This window comes from Panthera leo, chromosome E2 (assembly GCF_018350215.1).
Source record: "Panthera leo isolate Ple1 chromosome E2, P.leo_Ple1_pat1.1, whole genome shotgun sequence".
In the NCBI taxonomy this organism is placed as follows: Eukaryota; Metazoa; Chordata; class Mammalia; order Carnivora; family Felidae; genus Panthera; species Panthera leo.
In genome coordinates this window covers 61525329-61546579 of record NC_056693.1, presented here as the reverse complement: position 1 = coordinate 61546579, position 21251 = coordinate 61525329, and positions in this window count along the sequence as shown.

The following is a 21251-nucleotide window of genomic DNA, read 5'->3' as shown; positions in this document are numbered from 1 at the left end:
CTTGGACCTAAACCTAACCCTAACCATAACCCTAAACATAACCCTCAACTTACACCTAACGCTATCTCTAACTGAACCCTATACTTGACTCCCACCTTCGCTAGGGCCCTCAACACAGCCCTCGAGGGAGATCATGAGACTGGAGTCGCTTTAGCCCTGTCGACTTCGTTGGACTGAACCGTAACCCTAGCCAAGGCTTCCTCCCCATGGGGACCCAATTCTAAAATCTGACAACAGCACCCACAAGGGTTCGAAAATCGGTGCAACAATACTCAGCATGGAACGTGGAACATAACCATGTCATTTCAAAAGCGCGACTGCAACTGCACAAGAGGATTCCTGAGGCCTACCCGATGGGTGGCCCATACATTTGCCTGGCCTTCAGAACCCAAAGACTAATCCTGACAGGCACCCTCCATTGTGTCCTACACTCAGCCCTTCGAGGAGACAATTGCTCTGCTGTGCGTTCAGTGCCTAGAGCTTGCTGGGTTAGGACCTAACCCTAACCCTAATCATAACCCTAATCGTAAACTTCAACCTACACCTAACCCTATGTCTAACCTAAACATTACACTTGACCCACACACTCGCATGGGCACTCAATTCAACCCTCCAGCAAGATCCAATAACAAAGTCTGACAACACCACGCCCTGGGGTCCAGAAGTGGTGCAGGATCACTCGGCTTAGAACCTGGAACATCACCGTGTCATTTCCAAAACCTGGCTACAGCTGCCCGAGAATATTACTGAGGCCTACCAGACCACTCTCCCATAGAGTTGTCTGGATTGGAATCAAAAGACTAATCCTGACAGGCAACCGACCTTGGAAGCTCTACTCAGCCCTTCGGGGAGACAACTGTAATGATGTGGGTACAACCCCTGCAATATCCTAGGACCTAATCCTAACTACTAACCCTAACCCTAACCCAATCGCAAACCCTAACCTTAATCCTAGCCCTAAATCCTGTCCCTAACCCAAACCATGGCACTAACCTACCCTAACCCCAACCGCAACAATAATACTAACCCTGAACCCTACACCGTAACGCTGAACCCTAAACCCCAAATCCTAATCCAAATCTTAACTGTAACCATGAACTTAAACCCTAGACCTGAACACTAAACTCTAACCCTAATCCCTAAACCATAAATCCTAAACACTAACCCTAAACCAAACACTGACCCTGACCGTAACCCTAAAACCTAACTACTAACACGTAACCACAAAAACCTAACCACTACTCCAAAACCTAAAACCTAAACTCCAAACAATAAAACCTAAATCCTAACCCCTATCCCCTGACCCTGGCACTACCCTGACTGTGACCCTAACCCTGAAGCTAATGCTGATACTAACACCTAAGCCCTACCCTAACCATCACCCCAACCCTAGCCCCTAAACCCTAAACCTAACCTTCACCCTAATCCTAACCCTTTAAATCTAACCATCTAATCCTAACCCTAACCCTAACCCCGAACCGCTAACCCTAACCCCTAACCCTAACCCCATGGAAAGTCTTTCATCACCAGTCATGGGCTATGAACCACCCCCCCCCCATCCCCCGCCTCCTCTATTTGGGTAGATAAACTGAAGTGGTTAGGGATTTCTAAAGCATATTCATCTACTTCGTGAAACACTTTGTGGGAAAAATGTAGAGATGGTTGTTAGGGCTTGGCAATTCAACTGCAAAACTGCCTGAGGACTTTGTAACATATCTCAAGTTTCTCAGGACATATGTTCAATGGACTGTATCACTTCCCTGTAATGAGGTCAGCTTTAGGTTTCTCCTGTCAAAAAGAAAGAGGATTTTTACACAAAGACAGATGTATCGGGCGTACTGGTGCATATTTTACAGACACAATGTTTTCAGTTCTGTGAAGGATGAGATGCACCCCTAAGTGTAGGTGCCTTAGGTGTCCTGTGTGAAATGGGGCACATGCATTATATGACACAGACCTTGTGGTCACCATAATGGAAGCACCAGTGAAGGAGTGGGGGAAACTTGAATCACACAGGAATAGAAATTTGAGAAATTGGAGGACAGTAAGCAGAGTTTGAGGAGGTGCAGAGGGGAGGGTCCTGGGTTCAGTGAGATGCAGTTGCAGGCCATTCCTGACCACAGCCTGAGCAGGGAGCATGAGTTCCACACGGAGCTGCTATGTGGGATCACTCTCAGTGCACAATGCAAGCTTCCTCTCCAAAATGTCATATTTGTCAACGTGCACCCAGGTGATCATCTAAAAAGGTTGTTGTCTCCCTGCATTCTCTGAAGGTTCTGGATATTTATGGGTGAAAAAAATGCCCTGGATATATAGGAAATTTAACTTGGTCTTAAGGAAATGCTTGTCTGCCTAAGTTCATATCCTTCAGTGAGACTGAAAGTGAAGACAGGATCTAGATCAGCTGAGTGCCTGCATTGGCCTTTAGCCTGGGTAGACCTACAATTCAGGGATGCCCAGATGCCACCCCTGCTGGACCCCTGACATAACCTGACTATGGCTTTGCATCTATCTCCTTAAACTTCTCTCACAATATCCCGAGGGTTTCCCTGTGTTCCTGCTATCTTGGCCAGAATACCAATTCTCAGTGGGACATACACAGAGCCTGAGATGGGTTATCTGTGAAAGAGGGCTAATATTTGTTTCTAAGGACATAATGAAAAGAAGACATTGAATACAGAATGCATCTGCAAAATGTCTGGGAAATGTCCACTCACCCTTCTCACAGTTTCAATTAAGATATCTCCACACAAATGATCATCAAAAAAAGATGGTCACAGAAGTTCATTGAACTAAGACGGTTAATGCCTCAGCCCAGGGATTGGGGATCGCCACTTTAAAGAAGACAATGGCACACTTATTCTATTAAGATTCAGGCACTACCAGAAAAAGAAAGAAAAAGATAATTACGAGAATGTGTATGTCAGAGTTCTACATCTGAGATCTGAAGACAATCATATTCCATTACATATAGACTCGCAGATGCGTCCACACACTAAAGTGTTCATCTGAGGCCACAGATTAAGTACCGAAGAGGGAATGCATGTAGGAAAACATAAGACCATAGGGAAATAACCCCAAATCTCATAAATCTCACTGCCTTATACGACAACTATTTTGAAATTTGAAGAGGACTGTGTGAGGTGACAGAGTATGGTGATTATGTATCTTAAAAATGTGTCAGATCTGCCTGCATGCTTTCTCTGCTCACCCTGCGCTCTCCACTTTGTTTTTCTTAGCATCCCTTAATAGTACTTTCACTGTTCTGTCTCTGTTTCAGTGTTTGCTTCTAGGAGGACCTACTCTCACCCCCCATCGAATGCACACAGTACGGTTCCTATACACACAGGTAACAAACTAGCAGAAATTGCAGTGATGGAGGATAGTAGCAAGATCGCCCTTTTTGCAGAGGAGCCCGAGAGAGTTTTCTGGGGTGATGGTAACTTCCTATATCTAGATGCATGGGGTGCTTGTGCTCATTTATTTTAGAAATATTCACTGACTCCTGGTGCTTGGGGTCAGATAGACAGGTACCTGACCCTAGCATATGGCTGATTTCTAATGGTGGGTAAGGATCAGGGACCAGCAGTGTCTGTGGGAGATGGGTGGGGAGGCCACACATGGAGTCAGATCCTCCCCCAGAATGCCATGGCTCCACGGACAGCAACCTTGTGCAGGAGGGCTCTGAGGATCACATATTTCTTGATCAGTCCTGTGAACTGCATAATCCTACTCCAGATTTCTCACTGAGGGATGGACAGGGCAGAGACCAGCAGCTGGAGGGCACCCTGATCATGGCTGGAGTGGAACAGTGGGCCTGGGAGATTGAGTCAGAGAAAGGGAAAGGCAGAAGATAGTGGCAAGGATTTTGAGATATAAAGGGAAGAGGAGAGAAGGCAATGTTTTCTGCTGACTTCACCCACATTTCTGTGTGAACAAAAGGAGATTCTTGTCTCACAGGAAAGGGAAGAGGGCTGGCAAAAAGACAGGGTGACATTCTCAGCTCAAGTGCTCAGGATATCTGCCTTGCTCTTGGATACATATCACAGGAAGCCTGTGCCTTCTGTCATAAGTGGAACTGCAGCTCATACCATTTAGTGAAAATTAAAGCGATGATGAAGACCTCATCATTAAAGTATTGCAACGAGAGTATGTGAACATACAGAGAGATACAATAGAAGCAAAAGTCCAAAGGTAAACCGACTGCAAAACTTATGGGAATATAGACTATCAGAAAAGGAGATACCCCAAAGCCAGCTTTCAGACACCTGGGCAATATGTGAAAACGTGGAAAAAAAAGTAATCCTTACTTCAAAAGCAACATTAGCATTAGACACAAAGGGATCATGATGGAAGGTTTAAGGAGAAACCATATGATTTCATGGTGCTGTACCCATGGTCCTGTACCCTCAATCTCATCAAAGTATACCCTTTAACTTGAGGTTTGTTATATGTAATCATACCTCATTAAAGAGAGTTTCAAAACATAAAATAATAGAAGCAAATGTGGGAAAGTTCCTTTCCAATCCTGAAGTGCATGTGTGATATGAGTCTGTCTTCCCATGTCTCAAAAATCCAAAATAATAAGACATTTAAAAAATTAATAATAGCAAAGTAAGAGGACCCTGAGCTCACCCTGTCCCATATTTTCAACTGCATAACATCCACATCCAAGTCCATGAACCAAAGAGCGATCCAAAGACTGGCAGAACAAACTCCACATGGAAGTAGAGAGAAGCTGCATCAGAAAGGTTAGGAATGTCAGAAAGGTGGAGGCTGTCTGCCTGCAGAAGGGGCAGAAAAAGTGAGCCCTCACACAAGGGAGGTCATACAGGGAAGACTAATCTCCATAACATTGGGTTTTAAAACTTAGAGGGGCTGAATGCCTTTGTGTTCAGATAAGGGAGCTTTGGAGGTCAGCTGACCCAGCACTGGGAGATCCAGGAGGATGACTGATAGCCAGATCCCTGAGTGTGTAGAGAGGCAATGTAAACATGCCATTTTACACAATGCGGAGGGAACAGGAGACAGATGTATTCATGCTGATTCCTGAGTGTGTTGGAGGACTTCTTCAACAATGAGGGAGCTCACAGGCACCATTCTTCTCCCCCAGCCTCCCAGAATAAGCGTAGAAGCACCCACAAGAGGGTGAGGCTGCACAGACACTTGCTAATTAACCCATTAGCAGTGCGCCAGTCCCAAGGGTTCACTAGGGGACTCACCACACCAAGCCTGCTTGTCTCAGGGCAAACATTTTTCAAACCACAAGGGCACCCTGTCTGACAAGCTGCATGCATAGCTGCCACAACATGCTGTGCAGATCTGCACCTCACCCAGCTGTACATATCCAGGCACCCTCATCTGTCTCACTAAGCCACATGTCCCCAGGCACAGACATGCTCTGTGCATATCCTCAAGCCCCTAGCTTCCACAGCTGGTCCACAGCCCCCAGCTACCAAAGGACATCGGGAAATCTGGCATAGGACTTGTAGCCCTGTGAAATTTTGCTAACACTCCTGCCCTGTGCCCAAGTTATCCAGTGGGCATACCACCCCACAGCTGGCCTGCCTGGGTCCCACTAACACCACTGAGACAAAGCACAGCCCACAACAGCACGCAATCAGTGCAGACACCTGCACTAAAAGGAAAAGTAACCCAGACACAGCAGCAGGCTGTGAACAGTACCCATACAATAGACTCCTGAAGGTCCAGGTCCTATAAATGGACACGTGCACTGCTGAGTTCTCCAGGACCCCTTCTTCATAACGTTATTAGGTTCAAGAGCAGAAGGTACAGCTGACTTTCTTAACACAGAGAAATAGAGACAGAGAGACAGACAAAATGGACACACAGAGTTGTTTATCCACAATGAAAGACCTAGTCAAAGTCACAGCCAGAGATCTAAGACAAAGAGATGTAGGTAACATACCTGATACAGATTTGAAAACAATGATCATAAGGATACTCATTAGAGTTGTGAAATGAGTAGAAGAGTGAGACCCCTGACTAGAGATAAGAAATAGTACAGTAGACATTGAGGGCACAATAAAGGAGAGACATGCTTGCTGGAACTAACAAAGGGATGGAAGAAGCAGAGGAGCAAACCAGTGACCTCGAAGACTGAGTAATGGAAATCAATCACATTGAACCAAAGAGAGAGAACAGAATTCTGCAACGTGAGATGAGACTAAGGGAACTCAGTGACTACAGCAAAGATAACAATATTGATATTGTAGGAGTCTCAGAAGAAAGAGAAAAGGGGCAGAGAATTTATTTGTGGAAACAATAGCTGAAAAATGCCCTAATTGGGGGAGGAAACAAACATCCACATCCGGGAGGCTAGAGAATTCACATCAAAATGAACAAAATCAGGCCAACATCCAGACATATTGTAAGCAAACTTGCAAATTACAGTGACAATAAAGAAAAACTCTTAAATGCAGCACACAAAGAGACCTTCACTTAGAAGGGAAGACCCATAAGGCTAGCTACCAGATTTCTGAACAGATACTTGGCAAGCAAGAAGCAAGTGACATCACATATTCAAAGTGCTGAATGGAAAAATCAGCAGCCAAGAATACTCTATCCAGCAAGTCTATCATTCAGAATGGAAGGAGACACAGACTTTCCCAAACAAAAACTAAAGGTGTTTGTATCACTAAACCAGTCCTGCAAGAAATATGAAGAGGGACTCTTTGAGTGGAAAGGAAAGACCAAAAGTGACACTATAGAGGTAAAAGACACAAATCAAGTAAAACATGAATATTTTTGTAAAAAATAGTTAAGGAACTCAGAGATATGGATTTGAAATATAATAACATCTACCAAAAACCTAGGGAGGAGAAAATAATGGGTTCCAAGGTAAATGACCATCAGCTTAATACAAACTGCTAAACGCAGAAGAGGTTATATAAATAACCCGGCAGTAACCATATATCAGAAACCAGTCACAAATATGCTAAGAATAAAGATAAATAAATTAAAATACTTCACTAAAGAAAATAAGCAAAACATGAAAGACAGACAAGAAAGGATCGGAGAAAATCATTAGAAACCACAAGAAAACAGGTAATATAATGGCAATACATACATACATAGCGATCATTTCTTTGAAGGTAAATGGAGTGAATGCTCCAATCTAGAGACATAGGGTGTAAGAACGGATGAAAAAAAAAAAAAAAAAAAAACAACTAGAGTAGCAACACTTGTATCAGAAAAAATACACTTAAAACAAAGTACATAACAAGAGACAGAGGAGAACGTTATATAACAGTAAAGGGTACAGTCCAAAAGGAGATACAACAACTGTAAATATATCCCACAAGTAAGTGGGATTTATTCCCAAGCTGCAAGGGTGGTTCAGTATATGCAAATCAATCAATGTGATACAATATACCAACAGGAGAAAGGATAAGAACCATATGATCGGGGCACCTGGGTGGCTCAATCCTTTAGCAGTCCGACGTCAGCTCAGGTCATGACCCCATGATTCGTGAGTTCAAGTCCCACATTGGACTCTGTGCTGAAAGCTCAGAGCCAAGAGCCTCCATCGAACTCTGTCTCCCACTCTCTTTCTGCCCCTTCCCTGTTCACACTCTGTCTCTCTCAAAATTAATAAACATTAAAAGAAAAGAACCATACAGTCATTTCAATACATGAAGAAAAAGCATTTGACATACTACAACATCCTTTCATGATTATAACCCCCTAAAGTAGGTTTACAGGGAACATACATCAATGCAATAAATGTTTTCTATGAAAACCCTGCAGCTATAATCAACCTGAATGGAGAAAATCTGAGAGCTTTTCCTATAAGGTCAGGGAAAACACAAGGATGTTTACTCTTACCACTTTTTTTTTTTAATTTTTTTTAACGTTTATTTATTTTTGAGACAGAGAGAGACAGAGCATGAATGGGGGAGGGTCAGAGAGAGGGAGACACAGAATCTGAAACAGGCTCCAGGCTCTGAGCTGTCAGCACAGAGCCCGACGCGGGGCTTGAACTCACGGACCACGAGATCATGACCTGAGCCGAAGTCGGCCGCTTAACTGACTGAGCCACCCAGGCGCCCCTACTCTTACCACTTTTAATAAACATAGCACTGGAAGTCCAAGCTACAGCCAGCAGATAAATCAAACAAAATGAAACAAAACAAAACAACGTAAAGTAAATTAAAGTAAAAGAAAAGAAAAGAAAAAAAGAAAAGAAAAAACTAACCCAAATCTGGAAGAAGTGAATCTTTCACACTTTGCAGATTACATGACACTATATATAGAAAACCCTAAAGAGTCCACCCAATAACTGCTAGAAGTGATAAATGAATACAGCAATGTCACCGGATACAAAATCATTGTACAGAAATCTGTTGCATTTCTAGACAATAACAAAGCAGTAGAGAGAGAAATTAAGAAAACAGTCCCATTTACAGTTGTACATCAAATAATAAGGTATCTATGAATAAATCTATCCAAGGTGGTGAACGACCTATACTCTGAAAAGTATAAAACAGTGATGAAAGAAATACAAGATGACACCAAAAAATGGAAGGATATTCCATACTCATGGATCGGAAGTACAAATTTCATGGAAATGTCTATACTTCCCAAAGCAACTGACACAATTAATGCAATCGCCATCAAAATAGCAACAACATTTTTCATAGAGGTAGAACAGTCCTAAAATTTGTACAGAACCACAAAAGACCCAAATCTTCAGAGTAAACAACCTTTATGTGAAGTGATAATTATGGATGGAACTATGCCTCTGGATCTTCTGCTCCAAAACACAATAGTCAGCCTAAGCATTTGAACAAACGTTAGACATATCCCAACCAAGGATCATTCTACAAAATACATTCTACAAACGTACCCTCAAAACTTTGCAGATTAGGAAAAATATGGAAAAATCTAAAAATCACCATGGCCAAGTGGAGCCGAAGGAGACAGGATGACTGTAATGTGCCAGCTGGGATGAGTCTGGGACAGAAGAGGTTAAAACTGAAGCAATCTGAATACAAATATAAAGTTAGTTAATACTACCATATCTCTTTGGGATATTGATTGTGATCATGTATCAACTTAGAGGACATCAATAGTCAGAAAACACTCTGATGTATGTGGAGATTCAATAATATCTTCCCAATTTTTCTGGTAACTAGAAACCCACCACGATTGAAAAGATTATTAGTAATTATGGTTTTATGTTTTCAACACCTAATATTATATGACTAGTTCTAGTATTAGTTACTAGGGATGGCCACATACCTATTCTTGTTGTTCTTACTATTGTGTAATTTAAATAATAGCATTCATTCATGGTACAGAAAACTGAATGCATGATATACACTTCATAGAAACATCCACTTTACATATTTTAAGATAACGCATGTATACACCACTGTATTATGTGGTATGTAAATTAAGTGTTTTTTGGATCTTGAATGAACATGTCATTAAATGGCTTTCCATAAAGGTGGTTATCCTAGATAATGAATGATACTCAGATTTTACAGGATGTACTTCACATCATGCCTAAACAGTGTCCAAAAAAGAAAACATACGTACACACAGCCAGATGGATCATTGTGACTGGCTCACTTATTGTAAAGAATCCTTGCTTTAATATTTTCATGCATATTTTTAGCAGGAATACAAGAGAATGAAATATTTCCAAATCAAAGAGATGTTCAAAGGCTGGAAGAATGATAGGGTGTTCAAGGGGTTTCAGAAGGAAAAGATGTGACCATGAAGTGGCAGTCACAGGCAAGCAGGTTTCTCTCATCCACTTTGACAGGTTTTCATGAGGGGATGTCCATCACAGCATGTGATCTGCAAAAGGGTAAGACCCAGAAGTACCAGAGGGAAAGACACGCTTTAGGAAGAGGTGACTTGGAAAGGGTCCTTCTGTGGCTAAGTGATGGCTCAGAAACCTGGCTGGGTGTCCCTGGGTCAAAGATTTCAGGAGGCCAGCAGTAACCTAGACTCACAAAGATCTTAGTAACATACATCAATGTAATTTAGAGTCACAAAAATCTTAGAGCCACAGAGTTGATCTTCATCTATGATTAGGAGATGGTCACAGTTTTACAGGATATGATCATCGGGCCAGCAGTAGATGGCTAAAATATTATTTAGGGTTATGTTTTTAATAAAAAAATTGATGTGCAAAAATATGGGTTTGGAATGTAAAGAAAACTCACAGGACCATCATAGAGTTACTTACATTAAGGCCTCATGTCACTAACCCTAAATTCATTCCTGTAGGAATGTAACCTTTAACCAGTCAGCAATGAAATTCCTAGTCATTGCTGGAAATTTAACTGACAGTCCCCTGCCATTGCCTCAGGGAGGAAATCTCGCCTAAATAAGGTATTCCATGCCACTAAATTTGTTTTAAGTTTATTTATTTTGAGAGAGAGAGAAAGAAAGAGAGCACATGCAAGGGAGGGGCAGGAATAGAGGGAGAGAGAGAAGCCCATGACCACGAGGTCATGATCTGAGCCAGGATCAAGACTCGGACACTTAACCAAGCGATCCAGACCCCAAGAATGTGGAGTTTCAAAGGTTAGCAGGCTTGGCTGGGATACAGCCCTGAGGGCACTGGCCTAATCCTTGAGAGAAGGCAGCAAACTACTTACAGGCAGATGGTATGGAAACAGTGACCTGTACACTGCCTGGTGCACACAGTGGGGCGATTATACACTCATCATGGAGAGCATCCCTGAGAGGCAGTGTTCACAACAAGGGGACAAAGGAGCTAGGACAGAGGAGGTGTGTGGGACCATTTTCCTCCTCTTCCCCACAGCATAAACACAGAGCCATCTGCTGGAAATAATGTCATCCCCACACTGGCTGCCTAAGATGCTTACACCAACCCCACATTCCTGTGCTCTGGTGAGACTGGCCTTCTAGGTCAATCAGGCTTGCCTCAGTCCCATTGGAGGTGCCCCTTCCCCAGGAGACCAGCAGAAGCCCATGACCACACCACCTCTCTTGACCAGACAGTTCTGAAGAGCTTCACTTCGAGTGGCAGTCATTTCAAGTCTCATTTAAGAAGCAGATTAGAGCTGACCTAGATAAAACTCAGCACATTCTGGCCAAGGACCATACATTGTCCATACAACTGGCCTGAAGGACAGTGCAGCCAGAACACAAAACAGTGTATGCAACACACACCACAGACACTCCCTGATGTGTCAGGCCCTGGACACCAGATGACCTCCTTTTCATAAAGCCATTCATCCACAGGCAGCTAACATAATGAGTTTTGTAACACAGAGAAGGCAAATACTCAGCCAAAATGCCAAGACAAGAGGAATGCATCCTAAATGAAAGAAAAAGATAAGGTCATGGCCAGAGAAATGGAAGGAACACTTCCAAACTCATTCTATGAGGCCAGCTTGGCCTTGAGTCCAAACTGGACAAAGACCCCAACAGAAAGGAAAACTACAGACCAATTTCCCTGATGAACCTGGATGCAAAAATTCTCAACAAAAAGTAGCAAACCGGATCCAACAATACATACAAATAATTATTCACCACAATGAATTGGATTTATTCCTGGAATGCACCACCAATTCAATATCTGCAAATCAACTGATGTGATACATCACATTGATAAAAGAAAGGATAACAACCATATGATCCTTTCAATAGATGCAGAAAGAGCATTTGACACAATGCAGCATCCTCTCTTGATGAAAAAAAAGCACTCATGAAAGGAAGGATAGAAAGATCTTGTCTGAATATCAGTATGTCCAGATACGAAAGTCCCACAGCTAATATCATCTTCAATGAAGAAAAACTGAGAGCTTTCCCCCTAAGGTCAGGAACACGACTGGGATGTCCACTCTCACCACTGTTATTCCACAAACTGTTGGAAGTCCTAACCTCAGCAAGCAGACAACAAAAAGAAATATAAGGCGTCCAAATTGGCAAGGAAGGTCAAACTTTCCCTCTTTGCAGACATGATACTTTCCAAGGAAATCCAAAAGACTCCATGGAAAAACTGTTAGGACTGATACTGGAGTTCAGGAAAGTCTCAGGATATAAAATCAATATACAGAAGTTGACTGCATTTCTATACACCAATAATGAGCCAGCAGAGAGAAATCAAGGATTGATGTACTTTACAACTTCACTGAAAACCATCAAATACCCAAGGGTAAACATAACCAAAGAGGTAAAAGATCAGTACACTTAAAACAATAGAGGGGCACCTGGGTGGCTCAGTCGGTTAAGTGCCGACTTCGGTTCAGGACATGATCCCGCATTTGTGGGTCTGAGTCCCGTAATGGGCACTGTGCTGACACCTCGGAGCCTGGAGCCTGCCTCAGAGTCTGTGTCTCCCTCTCTCTCTCTTTCTGCCCCTCCCCTGCTCATGTGCTCTCTCTTTCTCTCTCTCTCTCAAAAATAAACAAAGATTAAAAAAATAAAGGAACAAACCATACAACATCTATGAAAGAAATGGAAGAAACACAAAGAAACGGAAAAACATTCCATGCTCATGGATGAGAAGAACAATTATTATTAAAATGTCAATACTCCCCAAAGCAATCGACACATTCAATGCAATCCCTATCAAAATAACACCAGCATTCCTCACAGAACTAGAACAAACAACCCTAAAATTTGTAGGGAGCCAGAAAAGACCCCAAATCGCCAAAGTCATGTTGAAAAGGAAAACAAAGCTGGAGACATTAAAATCTGGACTTTATGGTGTATTAGAAAACTGCAATCATCAAGACAGTATGGTACAGGCACAAAAACGGACACAGACATCAATGGAACAGAATAGGGAACCCATAAATGGACCCTCAAACATATGGCAGAGTAATCTTTGATAACAGTGGAAAGAATATCCAATGGAAAAACAAAAGTCTCTTCAGCAAATGGTACTGGGAAAACTGGACAGTGAGAAGATTGGACCTGGACTACGTTCTTAAACCACACACACACACACACACCTCAAAATGGATGAAAGATATTAATGTAAGAAAGGGACCATCAAAATCCTAGAGGAGAAAACAGGCAATCTGCCTCCTTGATCCTGACCACAGCAACTTCTTGCTTGTCATGTCTCCAAAGCAAGGGCAATAAAAACCAAAATGAACTATTGGGACCTCAAGATAAAAATCTTCTGCACAGCAGAGGACACAATCAGCAAAACTAAAAGGCAACTGAATGAAATGGGAGAAATTATTTGCAGGTGACATATCAGATAAAGGGTTAGTATCCAAAATCTATAAAAATTATCACACTCAACACCCAAAAACCAAATAACCCAGTGAAGAAATGGGCAAAAGACATGAAGAGACACTTGACAAAGATGACATCCAGATTGGTCACACATGAAAAGATGCTCAATCTCACTCATCATCACTGAAATACACATCAAAACCACAATGAGATATCCCCTCACACCTATCAGAATGGCTAAAATTAACATCTCTGGAAATGACAGATGTTGGCAAGGATGCAGAGAAAGGGAACATTTTTGCAATGTTGGTGGGAATGCAAAGTGGTGTAGCCACTCTGGGAAATAGTATGGAGATTCGTCACAAAAACTAAAAACAGAACTACACTAGGACCCAGCAATTGCACTACTAGGTATTTATCCAAAGGATACACTAACGCTGACTCGAAGTGGCACATGCACTCCAATGTTTATAGAGGCATTATCAACAATAGCTAAATTATGCAAAGAGCCCAAATGACCATTGACAGATGAATGGATAAAGAAGATGTGGTATATTCATACAATGGAATATTACTCAGCGATCAAAAAGAATGAAATCTTGCTATTTGCAACAACGTGGATGGAACCGCATTTTATTATCATAAGCAAAATATGTCAGAGAAAGGCACACATCATATGATTTCTCTCATCTGTGGAGTTTAATACAACTGATGAACGTAGTGAAAGGAAAGCAATAATAAGATACAAACAGAGAGGGAGTCAAACTATAAGAGACTGTTAAATAGAAGGAAGAAGCTCAGGGTTCCTGGAGGGTTACTGAATAGGGGTATGGGCTAAATGGGTGGTGGGCATTACGGGCAGCACTTGGATGAGTATTGGGTATATTTTGTACTTGACGGATCACTAAATTCTACTGTTGAAACTGTATTCCACTATAAGGTAACCAACTTGGGCTTAAATTTAAAAAAGAAGAAATATAAAAAAGAAGTAAAGAAATGTACTACCAGTCAAAAGAAAAGAATATTTAAATCGGGCTCTTTGAGTGGAAATGAAAGACTAAAAGTGTTACAGACAAGAAAGGATCAGAGAAAACATCAAGAAACAATGGCAAAACAACTAGTAGAATGGCACTAAGTATATACCTATCAGTAATCACTCTGAATGTACATGGACTAAATGCTCCAATCAAAAGACCTTGGATAGGGTGTCAGAATGGACAAAACAAACAAACAAAAACAACACCTATCTAGATGCTGCCTACAACGCCTTATTTGGACTTAAGTCACCTGCAGATTTAAAGTGAGGGAATGAGGGGCGCCTGGGTGGCGCAGTCGGTTAAGCGTCCGACTTCAGCCAGGTCACGATCTCGCGGTCCGTGAGTTCGAGCCCCGCGTCAGGCTCTGGGCTGATGGCTCGGAGCCTGGAGCCTGTTTCCGATTCTGTGTCTCCCTCTCTCTCTGCCCCTCCCCCGTTCATGCTCTGTCTCTCTCTGTCCCAAAAATAAATAAAAAACGTTGAAAAAAAAAAAAAATAAAGTGAGGGAATGAAGAAACATTTATCGTGCCAATAATGTCAAAAGTAAGCCAGTAGCAATACTTATATCAGGCAAAATAAACTTTAAAACCGAGACTCTATTTTGGTACCCTTTGGGTAAATACCTAATAGTGACATTGCATGCAACCAGTATTTATAGCAGCATTATCAACAGTCGCCAAACTATGGAGAAAGCCCAAGTATCCATCAACTGATGAAGGTATAAAGAAGTTGTGGGGTGTGTGTGTGTGTGTGTGTGTGTGTGTGTGTGTGTGTATACATATGTATACGCATATGTATGTTCATGTATACCTACATACGTACATACAGTGAAATATAACTCAGCTTCAAGAAGAATGAAATCTTGCCATTTGCAACGATGTGGATGGAACTTGAATGTATTATGCTAAGTGAAATATGTCAATCAGAGAAAGACAAATATATGATTTCACTCAGGTGGAAAAGAAGAAACAAAACAGATGAAAACATCGGAAGGGGCCAGGAAAAGAGAAGAGTGGTAACAAACCACATGAGTCTCTTAATGTTAGAGAAAAAAACTGAAGGTTGATGGAGGGAGATGGATCAGCGCTGAGCTAGATGTGGGAAGAATATTAAGGAGAGCACTTGTGATGAGCACTGGGTGTTGTATGTAACTGATGAATCACCAAATTCTACTCCAAAATCCGAGAATACACTGTATGTCAACTAATTTTTTAATTAAATTAAAAAAATAAACAAATAAAGCTATAACAAGAGATGAAGACAGACACTATCTCATACTAAAAGGGACAGTCAAACAAGAATATCCAATAATTGTAAATTGTGATGCACCAACATGCGATCACCAAGTATATAATACATTTAACAACAACCATTAAGGAACTCATTTATAATAATATAACGATAGTAGAGGACTTTAACACATCACTCACATCAATGGACAGAACCTGTAAAAAGAAAATCAACAAAGAAAAAATGGCTTTGAATGACACAATGGACCAGATGGGTTTAACAGATATGTTAGAACACTCCATACTAAAATGGCAGAGTACACATTCTTTTCAAGTGCACATGGGACATTCTCCAGAATTGATCACATTCTAGGTCACAAATCAGGCCTCAAGAGGTGCCCAAAGACACCCAAAGAGACCAAGCATCTTTTCTGACCACAAAGCTAGGAAACTTGAAGTCAACCACAAAAAAGCAGGGGGGCAGGGTATAAGGCCACAAATAAAGGGAGGTTAAATAACATGCTACTAAATGAATGGGTCAAACAAGAAATCAATGAGAAAATACACTGAAACAAATGAAAATGAAAATATACTAGTAAAAACCTTTGGAATGCGGCAAAAGCATTCTATGATGAAAGTACATAGCAATACAAGCCTACCTTAAAGAGCAGAAAAAAACCCAAACAATCCTAACTTACAACCAAAGGAATGAGAAAAAGAAGAGCAGAAGGGAAGATATAATACGTATTAGCGAAGAAATAAGGAATAGAGAAACCAAAAAGACACTAGACCAAATCAATGAAACCACGGGCTGGTTCTTTGAAAGCAGTAATCACCTTGAAAACCTCCCAGACAGACTTTTCACAAAGAAGAGAGTAAGGACTCAAATAAGTAAAATCACAAATAAGAAAGGAGAAATAACAGTCAACACCACAAAAATACAGTTAGAAGAAAATATTATGAACAAATATATGCAACAAATTGGACACTCTGAGAAAAATGGACAAATTCCTAGAAACACACAAACTACCAAAACTGAAACAGGAAGATACATAAAATCTGAAAACAGAAAGAAATCAAATCAGTAATTTAAAAAATCTCCCCCAACACAAGAGTTCAGGGCCAGATGGCTTCACTGATGTATTCTACCATCCATTTAAGGAAGAGGTAATACGTATTCTCCTTGAATTATTACAAAAAATAAAAAAGAAGGAAAACTTACAAATTCATCTTATGAGGCCATCATTACCCTGATACCAAAACCAGATAAAGCCTCCACTAAAACCGAAAACTGCCGGGGGGCCTGTGTAGCTCGGTCGGTTTACTGTCCAACTCTTAATTTCAGATTAGGACATTATCTTGTGGTGCATGGGTTCGAGTCCCACGTTGGACCCTGCCATGACAGTGTGGGGCATGGCCAGGATTCTCTCTCTCCCTGTCTCTCTGCCCCTCCCTCACTTTTATGTACTCTAAGGAAAGAAATAAACATTTAAAAAAATGTTAAAAATTTTTGAATAAAACTGTGCACCAGTAGCCCGATGAGTATGTATGCAGAAATTCTCATCAAAATACCTTCAAATTAAAGTCAACAATACATTCATAGAATCATTTACCATAATCAAGTGGGATATATTCCTGGGCTGCAAGGGTGGTTCCACATTCACAGATCAATCAACATGATGCACCACAGTAATAGAAGAAAGGATAAGAACAATATGATGCTTTCAACAGATGCAGGAAAACCATTTGACAAAATGTCACATCCATTCATGATAAAAACCCTCAGCAAAGTACATTGAGAACCAACCTACATGCACATAATAAAGATCATCTAGGAAAAACCCACAACTCATCTCATCCTCAACAGGGAAAAATTGAAAGTTTTTCCTCCAAGGTCAGGGACAAGGCAGGGATGACCCCTCTCACCACTGCTATTCCACATAGTACGGGAAACCCTAGCCACAGCAATCAGACAACAAAAAGAAATCAGAGGCATCCAAATCGGCAAGGAAGAAGTAGCACTTTCGCTATTTGGAACTGACATGATGTGCTCTATAAAAAACATGAAAGATTCCCTTAAAAATGCTAGAATTGATATATGAATTCGACAAGTCACAATATACAGAAATCAAGGTACATAAATGCATTGCATTTCTATACACGAATCATGAATTAACACAGAGAGAAAATAAGGGATCAATCCCATTGACAAGTTCACAAATACCACAAGTACAAGGAATATAGCTAACCAAAGAGTTGAAAGACCTGTACTCTAAAGGCTATGAAACACTGATGAAAGAAATGCAAGAGGACACAAAGAAATGGAAATACATTTCATGTTCATGGATGGGAAGCACAAAATACTGTTAAAATGTCTACACTCCTCAAAACAATCTACACATGTAATGAAATCCCTATCACACTAACAAAAACATTTGTCAGAGAACTAGAACAAATAATCTCAAAATTTGTATGGAATGACAAAAGTCCCCAAACAGCCAAAACAAACTTGAAGAAGAAAAGCAAAGCTGGAGACATCACAATTCCAGACTTTAGGTTATATTACAAAGCTGTACTGATCAGAACAGTATTGTACTGGGAAAACAGCAACAACAACAACAACAACAACAACAACAAAACACAGAGGCATAGATAAATAGAATGGAAACCCAGAAATGAACTCACACCTATATGGTCAATTAATTCTCAACAAAGCAGGAAAGAATATCCAATGGAATAAAAGATAGTCTTGGGACACATGGGTGCTCAGTCAACAAAGCGTGTGATTGTGGATTCAGCTCAGGTCATGATCTCAGGGCAGTGCAGAGCATGCGTGGGATTCTCTCTCTCCATTTCTCTCTGCCCCTCTTTTGCATGCTCTCTCTCTCTCTCTCTCAAAAATAAATACATAAACTTAAAAAAAGTCTCCTCAACATATGGTTTTGGAAAAACTGGACAGCAACCTGCAAAACAAAACAAAAACAACAACGAACCACTTTCTTACAATATACACAAAAATAAATCCAACATGGATAAAGACCTCTGTGTGAAACCTGAAACCATAAAAATCCCATAGGATAACACGGGTAGTATCTTATTTGACATTGCCTGTACAAACGTCTTTGTAGATATATCTCCTGAGGTAAGGGAAACACAAGCAAAAATAATGGGACTTCGTAAAAATTAAAACCTTCCATCACAAAGGAATCAACAAAACTAAAACGTCTACAGAATGATATTTGCAACGACATCTGATAAAGGGTTAGTGTCCAAAATGTATACAGTTATACAGCACCCAAAAAAGGAAAAATCCGATTAAAAATGGGCAGAAGACATGAATAGACATTTTCCCAAGGAAGACATACACATGGCCAAGAGACACATGAAAAGATGCTCAACAATACTGATCTTCAGGGAAATACAATTCAAAAGTACAATGCGATAACACATCACATCTGTCAGAATGACTAAAATCAATGAAGGATGAAACAGCAGGTGTTGCCAAGGATGTGGGGAAAGAAGAACCCTCTTGCACCGTTTGTAGGAATGCAAACTGGTGTAACCACTCTCGAAAACATCATGGAGATTCGTCAAAAAAAAAAAAAAAAACAATTGGAAATAGAACTACCTTACCATCCAGCAATTTCACTACGAGGTATTTCCACAAAGAATACAAAAACAATTCTTCAAAGGGATACCTGCACCGTGATGTTTACAGGAGCATTTTCTACAAGAGCCAAATTACGGAAACTGCCCAAGCATCCACCAACGGATGAATAAACTGAGATGCAGTATATGGAATGTAATATTATTTAGCCGTAAAAACATGAAATCTTGTCATTTGCCACGAGCTGGATGGAGCGAGAGAATGTTATGCTGGGTGGAATAAGCCTGTCAGAGAAAGACAAACACCAGATGATTTCACTAACACATGGAAATAAAACAAAACAAAGGGGGCGGAGGGAGAAAGGAGACAGTGACAAACAGACTGTTAACTAGGAAACAAACTGAGGGCTTCCACAGCGAGGAGGGGAATGGGTGAAACAGCTGCTGGGGATTAAGAAGTGCGCCTGGGATGAGCACCAGGTGACGTGTGGAAGTGTTGCTCTATATTCTACACCTGAAATGAATACTACACTGTATCTTCACTCACTGGAATTTAAATTAAAAGATAACATAGGTTAATAACAGCTACCTACCAGGTTTTCTGTAGTTTTCAATCACTTCACTAGGTTGGAAAAATAACTATTAAAGTTTTTTAAAAGCATATGTGATGTGCGGGACAGTTTGTGCCCTTACCTCGGTCTCTGGTTCCAGCAGGACTCAGAAAGTGGGTCCCAGCTCATTCTTGTAGGAGGCCCTGAGACGAGCATTTCATGTATTCACATCCTAACGGAATGCAGCTCCCGTTCTTCTGAATTTCTGTCAGGGTTTCTTCCCGGAAACAAGCCTGAATCTGGAACAAACCATTGACTGCATCTATGAGGCGATGTCATGGGACCCTGCAATCCACAAGACCTTTAGTAAAATACGTCTTGTTCAAATAATGTCCAGGAAGGGGAGGAATGAAACACGGGAACAGCCCAGAAAATGCAAAGGCCTGTGCAGCTCAGCAACCAGCTTGCCCAGGGAAGCCGCCCAGGGAAGCCACCCAGCGCCCCCTCCTCAGCACTCAGTACAACAAGGCAGCTTCTCTCTGGCGACTCAGGAGATGCCAGGTTGCTGCAAAGCTCCCAAGGTCTCCCCTGGGGTGGGCGGCAGAACGCGCTGGAAAGGCAGCTCTGCTCTCTGTACTGAGGCAGTGGCAGAGGCCCTGAGTCCTCTGGGAGCAATAGAAGCCCTTCCTGCTCTGAGGTGCCCTGGGTCAGAAAAGCCGATATTGCGCTCTCTGCTGGCCATCACTGCCTGGGCAAAGGAACCCGCCCCTCCGGGTCTGTGGTGCTCGAGCTCTCTCTGCTGGCCACCATTGGAATTCCTGCAATGTGGAAGGCCGTGGTCGCTCAGCTGAAGACTGAAGGTGCTCTGGGCAACTAAGCCTGTTCTCCACATTACGAAGGAGTTTAGTGACAGGCCCTGGGACACAAAGAAATCTTTTCCTTCTCCTTTCTTGTGAGTGAAGAATGAGACCGAATTTATTAATGGAATGACATCATTTGTAATGTTTTAAGCAATGTTCACAGAAAAATAGACCGTCAATTTACACATGCTGAACATGAGGTAATTATGTTTACCACCAAAATACTCAGGTTAGATAAAGAATGAACACCTTTGAGAGAGATGCCGGCGTCCAGCTATGGAATGAATGAGTCCTAGGGATACAAGGGAGAGCCAATGGAATGGAGTCAATCCTGTAGTAATACTGTTGCATGCTTTCACAGGATAGCCACACTTGTGCTTAAGTACAATATAATTTATAGACATATGGAATGAATACAATGTATGCCTAAAACCCATACAACAAATGTGTGAACAATATTTCAATTAAAAATGGGCATCTTTTACACTATCTTTAATTTCTCCTTCTTTTCCAATAAACTATCATTCCTGGGGCGCTTGGGTGGCTTAGTCGGTTAAGATTCCGACTTTGACTCAAGTCATGATCTTGCAGTCCATGAGTTTGAGCCCTGCGTCAGGCTCTGTCCTGAGAGCTCAGAGTCTGGAGCCTGCCTCAGATTCGGTGTCTCCCACTCCCCACCCCCCTCCCCAGTTCGGGCTCTCTCAAAAAAAGAAAATAAATAAACATTAAAAATGAAAAATCATTCCTAATTTAGAATCTGTGAAATTCCATT